Source organism: Kogia breviceps, chromosome 6 (assembly GCF_026419965.1).
Source record: "Kogia breviceps isolate mKogBre1 chromosome 6, mKogBre1 haplotype 1, whole genome shotgun sequence".
Classification (NCBI taxonomy): Eukaryota; Metazoa; Chordata; class Mammalia; order Artiodactyla; family Physeteridae; genus Kogia; species Kogia breviceps.
In genome coordinates, this window is record NC_081315.1 from 84,706,859 (window position 1) to 84,717,591 (window position 10,733).

Below are 10,733 nucleotides of genomic sequence, written 5' to 3' on the forward strand. Positions count from 1 at the left end.
CTAAAATGAGACTTGTCACTAAAATCTATGAGATTCAGGATTCAGGATAGATCCTGAATAGATCCTTATAGAGGGAGAGATTCAACAAAACTTGCTTGTAAAGCTATGGTTAGAGAGAAAAATAAAGCCCTTTCCTTCTGGACTTATTAGCTCATTCAATAAACTGGTTTCATAATTAATAGTTATAAAGAAATTAGCCTTAATGAAATTGTATTAGAGTCATCTTCTGTCTGCATTAGCTCTTCCTGCTCTTCAGGAGAGCACTTACTTTCTTCCACAGGCCCTCTCCCGAATGGTAAATTTTCTCTAGCCTCTGTTGGACTTGTTCCCTAAACTAAAAAATCCCCAAGCCAACAAACGAAACCAAAACAGCAAACAACAACTGGGCCCTGGTGGCGGAGTGGTTAAGAATCCGCCTGCAAATGCAGGGAACACAGGTTTGATTGCTGGTCTGGGAAAATCTCACATTCTGCGGAGCAACTAAGCCCGTGCACCATAACTACTGAGCCTGCACTCTTGAGCCTGTGAGCCACAACTACTGAGCCTGCATGCCACAGCTACTGAAGCCTGTATATCTAGAGCCCATGCTCCGCAACAGGAGGAGCCACTGCAGTGAGAAGCCCGCGCACCACAAGTAAGAGTAGACCCCACTCGCCACAACTAGAGAAAAGCCCGTGCGCAGCAACAAAGACCCAATGCAGCCAAAAATAAAATAAATAAAAAATAATTAAATTCATAAAAAAAGCAAACTACGTCACACATTCTAAATGATCAAATCTTTTAAAATGGTTCCAATACGTTTCCCACAAAATACTGTTGACAGTGAAAATATAGAATTTCGGCATTTTCAAATAGAATTCAACAAAACCTGTACTTTTGTCACATATGAAACCATACACATTTCAGACATATGAACGCTCTATCATAAGAGATCAGTTTGTTTTTTAGATAAAGATGTTCTATCTCCAGGAAACCTGTGTTTCCGCTTTTGAATTCTTCCAGTTGCAAGTAGCAGATACCAACTTGGGGAAGGGCGTGTTTATTTCAAGGATACAGAAGTGTCTCATGGACCCACACAGCTTTTGTCATATTCTTCCCTCCCTGTTTTTCTCCTGCCACCCCCAGCTGAATCTGCAGGCCGTCAGGGACAGAGTGTGCATGTTCCACTCTGTAACCTGGAACAGAGCATCCGCTGTCCCGACTAAGCCACCAATATCTCTCACCTGTATGACTGCAGTAAACTCACCGGCCTCCCTGCTTTTACTCTTGCCTCATACATTCTCCAAACAGCAATCAGAGTAATTATTTTTAAAGTATAAATTATTTTAAGCCACTCCCCAGCTTAAAACGTTCTAATGACCTCCCCTTGCAGTTAGAACAAAAGTCAAGTTCCTTGTCATGACCTGCTGTCATGGTGGTGGGTGAGGACGGGAATTGAGGAGTGGGGGGCAGGGTTACCTGCCTTGTGACCATTATCGAAAAGAGTGGTATAGGGGTCTGCTAAGGCTGCCCTGACAAAATACCACAGGCTGGGTGGCTTAAACCACAGAAATGTATTTCCCACAGTTCTGAAGTTCTGAAGTCCAAAAAAGGGAGAGTTTGGCAGAGAAGATGGGATGGAGGGGTGTGAGAGCATGGCTAAGAGACAGTGACTGGATGACTGGGATATAAATGGAGAGAGTGAGTCGTAATGAGAACACAGAACACAACACTGGGAAAGGAGAAAGTCACTTTCTGTCTAGATTTCTGGAGATTGGTTTGATCAGAAGAGAATGAGAATAAATGACAGGCAGATAAATAGACTTAAAGGGATAGCTAAAGCCACAGGGACTTTCTGTTTTTTGTTTGTTTGTTTGGCCGCGTGGCATGTGGGATCTGAGTTCCCAGACCAGGGATCGAACCCAAGCCTCCTTCATTGGAAGCACGGATTAAGGAATCTCAACAGAGACAAGTCTAAATATAAAGTTTTTTTTTTCGCGTTACGCGGGCCTCTCACTGTCGTGGCCTCTCCCGCCTCGGAAGCACAGGCTCCAGACGCGCAGGCTCAGCGGCCATGGCTCACGGGCCCAGCCGCTCCGCGGCATGTGGGATCCTCCCGGACCGGGGCACGAACCCGTTTCCCCTGCATCGGCAGGCGGCCTCTCAACCACTGCACCACCAGGGAAGCCCTGAAGTAATTTTTGTGAGCAGATTTCAGACCTCTTCAGCCCTTTTGAGGTATTAACAGTGCACTCTAGCTTAACATTTTCAATCTCCAATTCCATCTAAAGGTCTTCTCCTTTCCCCGTATCATAGGGTGTAGCCTTACATCATAAACACTGGTATCTCAATGCTGCTGACTCTCTCACTGCTGTCCCTTTATGTATATGTACCTGGGAAATGTGAGGATGGGGTGATGGTGGGGATTGCACTGTCTGGTTCAACTGCTTTAGGAAGTGCTTGGTCCGAATTGTTGGGAGCTCTCCTTAGAATATGGGGTAAGTAACACTTCCTAGTCCTTGGTTTTGGACCCAAGTCATAGGAAAAGTTCCAGTCAACACCCTATACCATAATCAGTAGAACCAACAGATGAGAAGGGAAAACAAAATTGTCAGTAGGCTATTGAATTATATGGCAGATGAACAACCTAAAAATCTATTCTAAATTTGGATTAAATAATCATTTGAAAAGGACATATCAAAAAAAATCAAAAAGACATATTCATAGCAATAGGCAGAGAAACATGGTATGGATTTATGTCATTTGGTTCAGAGAGTTCACTTCATGGAATGTATCCTAAAGAGATAATTGCTCATACACATCCTAAGAAAATGGATGAACATGCTGCTTATTGCAGAGTTGTTTATGATAATAATGTGAAGTTTGGAGACAACTTAAAAAGATTGCTTGAATACATTGTTAATTAAAATATTTTAAAAATACATTGTAAATAAAATGGAATATTATTCAGCCAATAATAACAAAGATGTAGGTGGATATTTACTGATATAAACAGACACTTATGATGCATTATGGATTAAGAAAAGCAGAGTAGGGCTTCCCTGGTGGCGCAGTGGTTGAGAATCTGCCTGCAATGCAGGGGACACGGGTTGGAGCCCTGGTCTGGGAAGATCCCACATGCCAAGAAGCAACTAAGCCCGTGCGCCACAACTACTGAGCCTGTGCTCTAGAGCCCGCGAGCCACAACTACCGATACCTCGTGCCACAACTACTGAAGCCCACGTGCCTAGAGCCCATGCTCTGCAACAAGAGAAGCCACCGCAATGAGAAGCCCGAGCACCGCAACGAAGAGTAGCCCCTGCTCACCGCAACCAGAGAAAACCTGCGCGCGGCCACAAAGACCCAGCGCAGCCAAAAATAAACAAACAAATAAATAAATAAGTTTATATATATATATATAAGGCAATAAGATAAGCAAAGCACCTGGAATACTTCAGACCAGGACCCCTACTTCCACCAGCACAGCATTTTGAATTCAGCCAATAAATCATCTGTGGCTTATTAGCACCACCTCCTTCACTTCCTTAGTGTAGACAATAGTGAACTAACTGTAGTGAAGGAGAGCCACGGAGAAGCAATTCTATCTTAGTGCAGGTCTAGCAATTAACTCGAAGACCGTTCTCTACATTGAATAGGAGAAAATAGGTTTACACTGACTGTGTAATGTAATTTCAGTGGGCTTCAGTAGGTGGCGGAAAAGAGCTTCTCCACCCCAGCCCCAAACATTAAACGTGGTTACCAGTGAAATAAACGTTTGAGGAAGTACTTGATTTTCCTACAGACTACCAACAGGACAGAGGAACAGGGCGTCTTGGTAAGCGACATCTTTTAAAATTCTATAAAATAAAATAATGGTATAATGAGTCGTTAGACACAAAAGTCTCGAACATCTCTATGATTAAATCCTGGGTGTTTTTGTAAGTGGTTTATTTCTGATATGTACTTATTTATCAGCTCCTTGTCCTAAGTCAGAGAAAGAGTGCGTGTGTGTGTGTGTGTGTGTGTGTGTGTGTGTGTGTGTGTGACTTTTTCCTGAATGAACCTCATCTCAGGCGTCATTTGCTTTCAGGAGATATGTTTCAGTTGGGAGATGAGTATGTGGGTCACAAACGTCTCCTCATGGATTTCTTCTAGAGCTGCGAGGTGTTGATTTCAGGTGACACTGCTCTTCATCTTGTCCTCTCCGTTTATCTCTTTGCAGTGATGATGCTGAGGGCAATGGGTTATAGGTAAATTACTTCTGGAGGCCGTGCTGCCGAATGACTGCTCTGTTTTTGTTTTCCGGACGCGCAGACTCAGCGGCCATGGCTCATGGGCCCAGCCGCCCTGCGGCATGTGGGATCCTCCCAAACCGGGGCGCGAACCCATGTCTCCTGCATCGGCAGGCGGACTCTCAACCACTGCGCCACCAGGGAAGCCTTCCTCTGTTTTTTATGGGCAGGTTCATTTGAGTTTTTTCTCTAGGCTGTTTCCACAAGCTTTTTTTTTTCTGTTTTCTCAAACCACTGAAACTATCCTGGGGTGCTACTAGTCAGGGGGAATTGCAGGTTTTGAAAATGTTTCCCAGGCTACCACCAATTGGATCCAAAGAGTTTGTGAGTGCATCTTTACAACAGAAAGCAAAAGTTCACAAAACCACATATGAAACAAAGCAGAAAAGCTTTTGAATTGGTTCTGATCCTTTCAGGCTGTGGTTAATAGCTAGTTGCCCTGGTGCAAAGAAAACTCTCAATAAATATTTGTGGGACTGAACTTAATGGGCCAGACTGTATGAGTATTAGCTATTAAGACAAGTCAAAGTCCTGACTGGATGCCCCCAAAGTCTTCAAACAAAGGCGATTCACATGTATTGATGCATTGAATCATAAAGGGTGAGGCTAAACCTATCATAATCATGAAAATAGACATAAACACACCTGGAGATATTTTTATACTTTCTAATTAAAGCACCCTATTACTAATCAACTTTGCAAATAATAATTTTATTTGGCAATAAAATAGTTTTGAGTTTCTACTACAGATGAGATTCAGTGCTGGTCATTAGGACTTTGACAAAAAACATTGATTTTTCACTGATCTAGCAAGTTTAATATATACAATTTATAGCTTCTGTAAGTGCCTAAAACTCAGTTCCTCTTATATGCAACACTTTGACTTCTTAATTATAGAATTTTATTTTATTTTTTTTAGGTAAGAAGTGGATTTATTTAGAGAGAAACACACGTCACAGACAGAGTGTGGGCCATCTCAGAAGGTGAGAAAGACACCAGGGTATGGGGTTGTCAGTTTTTATAGGGTGGGTAACTTCATAGGCTAATGAGTGGGAGGAGTATTCTAGCTATTTTGGGAAGGGGCGGGGATTTCCACGAATTGGGCCACCACCCAGTTTTTGTTCCTTGTGGTCCATCTTGGAACTGTCATGGTGCCTGTGGGTGTGTCATTTAGCTTGCTGATGTGTTACAGTGAGCATATACTGAGGCTCAAGGTCTAGTGGAAGTTGAGTTGTCCTCCATCTTGGACCCATTTTGTTCAGTTTATGTCATGTCCTTGGGCTATGTCATTCAAAGGTTGTGCCCTGCCCCCTTCCCTCCTGTTTCATTACCCCCTCAGAGATTTTACCCCCATATTCTTATGGGAAGCAGAAGGGCAATGTTCCGTCTTCTGTAAGTGCTTCCAAGTGCTTCAAGGCTGAGTAGGGGCGTTGACCTTGCCTGTCAGAGTAAAAATCTCTGGATGCCTGATCTAGGGGCCCCAGGGACAGGACAGCTCCTTGTTTTAAGTCAATATGGGCTGGAATCCTCGAATAGCCATCATCTTGGTGTGGAACCATTGTAACTGCTTCCGTAGCCTTTCTGTGAATCTCCTTGATAATGAAGCACTTTTTTTTTTTTTCCTGCGGTACGCGGGCCTCTCACTGTTGTGGCCTCTTTCGTTGCGGAGCACAGGCTCCGGACGCGCAGGCTCAGTGGCCATGGCTCATGGGCACAGCCGCTCCGGGGCATGTGGGATCTTCCCGGACCGGGGCACGAACCCGCGTCCCCTGCATTGGCAGGCAGATTCTCAACCACTGCGCCACCAGGGAAGCCCTGAAGCACTTTTTGTAACAGCATCAGAGTACAAAAATATCTATAAATGACAAAAGACTTAAAAGGTATGGTTAAACATCTGATTACAGTGTAATCGATAAAGAAACTTGATTACAATAACCAGAATTATGAATGATTACATTTAACTTAACATATCAAATAATCCTAGTTAAATATTTCTCTTTAAGATACCTCAGGGGCCCTCTAAAGTTAGCTGGAAATCAAAAGAAACTTAATTAAAATTTGACATTTGGGAAGTTTGTTGAAAAGTTTTAAAACACTTGGTCAAATAAGATAATAGGTCACTGTGAGACAATACTTATTCCTTAACTAAAGTTACAAAAGATCTCCAAAACAAATACAGATCACTTAAAGGCAAAGACACTCATACTATCTGTTATTAAAATCAGCATTGCAAGAAAACTCTGGAGGGAGAAACCAAATCCAGACTTGTCCCAGCCCACTCCCAACAAAATCCATTTCCCCAACTAAATGTAATCCAATCTTAGAAAAGCCTGATCATGTATAACTCTTTTCAGTATTTTTCATTCTTCACACCTTTTTTACTAAAAACACTTTTCTTAAAAGTTTTTTTCACGTTGAGTTACTTTTCTTGTTGACAAATTTGTAAAAGATAGAATAAGGCCTTATTTGACCTCTAATAAACCTAGGTACAGGACTTCCCTGGTGCAGTGGTTAAGAATCCGCCTGCCAATGCAGGGGACATGGGTTCGAGCCCAGGTCCGGAAAACTCCACATGCCACAGCACAACTAAGCCCGTGCACCACAACTACTGAGCCTGCGCTCTAGAGCCCACAAGCCACAACTACTGAGCCCGCATGCCACAACTACTGAAGCCCATGCACCTAGAGCCCATGCTCCGCAACAAAAGAAGCCACCGCAATGAGAAGCCCACACACAGCAAGGAAGAGTAGCCTCTGCTCGCTGCAACTAGAAAAAGCCCGTGTGCAGCAACGAAGACCCAATGCAGCCATAAGTAAATAAATAAATAAATAAATAAATAAATAAATAAATGTATGTATGGGGAAAAAAAGTTAAAAAAAAAACCTGGTTACAACAGAAGTATTATACTTAACATTGATGACTCTTACATGTCTATATTAATCAAACCAACAAGCTTAAGCCACCTTCAATACCAGATATCAGTTTAGTAGTGAATATTATCCAGATAACATGAACCTGAAATTCATTCTGACCAGATTATTTTCTATTTCTGAGTATTTATATAAGCACTTAATTTTTTTTTAAGCCTATTAAGTACAGCTCTTTTACAAATTCATTTTTCACAATATCATACACCTACAACACACATATAGATACATATGAACACACAAACAAACACAGAGGCCTTATAGTACCCATTTCAAAATTTCTGCCCTCAGTCAGGTATAACATAAAAGCCATCAGTTACAAGGGGCTGGATTCAAACTGGGCTTCTAGAAGATGGAACCGTTTTTTACTAGTGTTTACAGAAAAGGCACTTAAGATTTCTATTTATCCCTGACAAGTCAAGTTCTAAATTACCCTCTTTTTAAAAATTTCCACTTAAAAAGATGTCAGAGATTAGGGTTCCTGAGAAGACCAGATAGGACATTTGCATCTCAAAGGTACAGGCAAGTTCCTCCAGGATGACTTTGTTTCCCCTTTGTTTAATACTTTCAAGCCTCTTAAAATAAATAGGGAAGGCTTTGGGAGAGGTAAAAGGTTTGGTGGGTTTTGGATTATTTTTGGAACCACTCCTCTGGTCCTGTAAAGACTACATTTGTAAAACAAGGACAGTTTTGTTTTCCTTTTCAAAGAATTGGGTGGTTACCTCAATGATATTGAAGGACTGACATACCCATTCACCTATGTTGGAAAGTTTTACTTTTCCTCATTTAGCTTAGGGGAGAAGGCCTCTTCCAAAATTCCTATCAGGGTCTGAATATCAGCTATGGTCAGTTTAGTCAGACCAGTGGCCTCCTATTTTGTTAATCTACTTACAAACATTTTTGAAGATCTTCCTTAGGTTTAAGAAATTTGTATCTTATATTTAGACACTGTATAACCCTTTTTACTTAATACTCACTGGCTGGATATCTTTGGCCAAGCCCGGAACCTCGATATTGCACATTCCAGGGTCTACTAAGGCTTCTATTTTAGCTTCATATTTTATCTGTTCCTTTTTGCTTTTTGTTAGAACCATTTGGTGATGAGGGTGGTTCCCTTGCCCCTCGAGAAAGAGTGACCCCTAACTTAGTTAACAAATCTCTTCCCATTAAAGGGATGGGACAGTCAGGCATAAACAGAAAGGAATGTAAAAAGAGCTGGCCATTGATCTCAGGTGTAATACGATGGTTTCATAAACTGAGTGCTTCAAATAATGACTATAAATGAAAGGGCAAAATGGAGGTTGAGCAAATAGATATTTGAGTCAACTAAGCTAGATAGAAAACTGAAGCCATGCTTTCATTAAATGCTTGAAGACAGGCAGTTTTGATACTGACCAGGGTTCTTGGCCTTCCCCAATAATTAGAAATTGACTAGAGGCCAGACAGGAAATTCAGGGAAGGCTTTATTGGGGCCCCAGCCGCAGCAGAGGGGAGCAAGAACATGTAACAGTTTCCCTTGCTTGCTGGCCCGAGGTGGTGGTGGGGGACGAGCTGGTTCCTTATACGGGGTGAGGTTAGGGGTGTGTCCAGGGGGTCGCTGGAGGCGTGGCTTAGTGTTTTGCCCGCCCCTTTGTGGTGCTGTGTGCAGGGGGCATGCGCAGTACCCTGCCTTTGCTCCCGACACCCTGTTTTTGCTCCAGGCTTTTTAAAAGCGACAGCTGGGCTTTTTTGGTCTTTTTGTGTCTTTTGTCCAGAATTTGCCCTAACTACACATGCACGCAGTTATTTTTAGTCCCTTATAGTTGTTTTTGTTGTTGTTGTTGCTTGAGGAGTCATTTGTCCAGATGCAAGCACTGCAGCACTGCCCCGAAGGGTCACAGGTCCCAGCCTATCTCAGTTTTATAAATTTAAATTTGTTGTGATGGTTGCCCTTGTTAAGGAAACAAACACAGCTTTCATCTTGCTTGTGATGGGTTCACTGTGTGCTAAGCGCCCACATCTGTGTGTGGGATCCTGTCTCTGCCCCTTGTCTCTCCAGTCACACGCTGTGCACCATACCTGACGGTGCTGACCACTGCTCCCTTGAACTCTGGAGTTTGGCCAGAAAGTTAAAAGATCCCCAGATTTGGATTCAGGTTTAGGAATAAGTAGGGAAACCCACTCGAGCCATAAGCCCAAACCACTTTTACTTCAATATAGCTTATACAGGATGGTTCTGTTCTGAGATACTAGGCACTGGCCCAGGCAGTAATTGAGTATTATTTTTATTCTCATTGAAATATTTCTCCTTGTATGAGTAGCTCTTTCAGGAAGCTAGAGAGGAAGACTTGGGACATATCTGGGTCTTTCAGCCAAATACAAACAATGACATAAAAATACCACCCTTACTTTTTTTTTTTAATTAATTTTATTTTATTTATTTTTGGCTGCGTTGGGTCTTCGTTGCTGCGTGTGGGCTTTCTCTAGTTGCGGCAAGCGGGGGCTACTCTTTGTTGCGGTGCGCAGGCTTCTCATTGCGGTGGCTTCTCTTGTTGCGGAGCACGGGCTCTAGGTGCGCAGGCTTCAGTAGTTGTGGCACGAGGGCTCAGTAGTTGTGGTGCACGGGCTTAGTTGCTCCTTGGTATGTGTGATCTTCCCGGACAAGGGCTCGTACCTGTGTCCCCTACATTGGCAGGAGGATTCTTTTATTTATGGAATTTTTGAATTTTATTTTATTTTTTATACAGCAGGTTATTAGTTATCTATTTTATACATATTAGTGTATATATGTCAATCCCAATCTCCCAATTCATCCCACCACCACCACCCCTCCCCCCACCCCCGCCAGTTTTGGTTGCAATGGTGAATGGCATTGTTTCCTTAATTTCTCTTTTTGATCTTTCATTGTTAGTATATAGGAATGCAAGAGATTTCTGTGCATTAATTTTGTATTCTGCTACTTTACCAAATTCACTGATTGGCTCTAGTAGTTTTCTGGTGGCATCTTTAGGATTCTCTATGTATAATATCATGTCATCTGAAAACAGTGACAGTTTTACTTCTTCTTTTCCAGTTTGTATTCCTTTTATTTATTTTTCTTCTCTGATTGCCATGGCTAGGACTTCCAAAACTATGTTGAATAAGAGTGGCAAGAGTGGACATCCTTGTCTTTTGAATAACACCAAAGTTAGGCACCAAACTGTGTGTAGGTAACAAAAGGTAATGCAAAAAAGAATCCTAATTCAGCCACACAGGAACAGAACTCTCAAAAAAGCCATGGGGAGGTACGTATCAAATGTAGAAAGTACACCAGCTGTGAATCCTAGCGTGAGCTCTAAAGGATCTTGGGGAGGTTGGGGTCAGAGGACTCACCTTGAATGTGTAAACCCATCTGTATTAGTTTCCTATGGCTGTTGTAACCAGTTACCATAAACTTGGTGGCTTAAAACAACGGAAGCTTGTTCTCTCATAGATGTGGAGGCCAGAAGTCTAAATTCAGAGCATCAGCAGGGCTGCACTCTCTCCAGAACCTCTCTGGCTTCTGGTGGCTCTCTGG

At 42.5% G+C, this 10,733-nt stretch overlaps 1 protein-coding gene and 1 long non-coding RNA gene across 5 annotated transcripts in view; one reads left to right on the plus strand and one right to left on the minus strand.

Annotated features, from left to right (window-relative positions):
* Positions 1 to 10,733, plus strand: part of TLR1 (toll like receptor 1) — a 41,879-nt gene that overhangs the window by 27,300 nt on the left and 3,846 nt on the right. For 2 of the 4 annotated variants that reach the window (XM_067036286.1, XM_067036287.1), the window contains exon 2: positions 5,191 to 5,254. The gene's annotated coding sequence lies outside the window, so the exon portion shown is untranslated. Of the gene's footprint in view, positions 1 to 5,190; positions 5,255 to 6,880; positions 7,084 to 10,733 lie in introns of those variants that run through there. The other 2 variants (XM_067036285.1, XM_059067046.2) reach the window with 2 other exon arrangements.
* The window catches only part of LOC136794387 (uncharacterized), a 39,477-nt gene continuing 38,366 nt past the window's right edge, over positions 9,623 to 10,733 (minus strand). Inside the window, exon 3 of the long non-coding RNA XR_010841079.1 lies at positions 9,623 to 9,860. This is a non-coding gene — a long non-coding RNA (uncharacterized lncRNA). The remainder of the gene's footprint in view (positions 9,861 to 10,733) is intronic.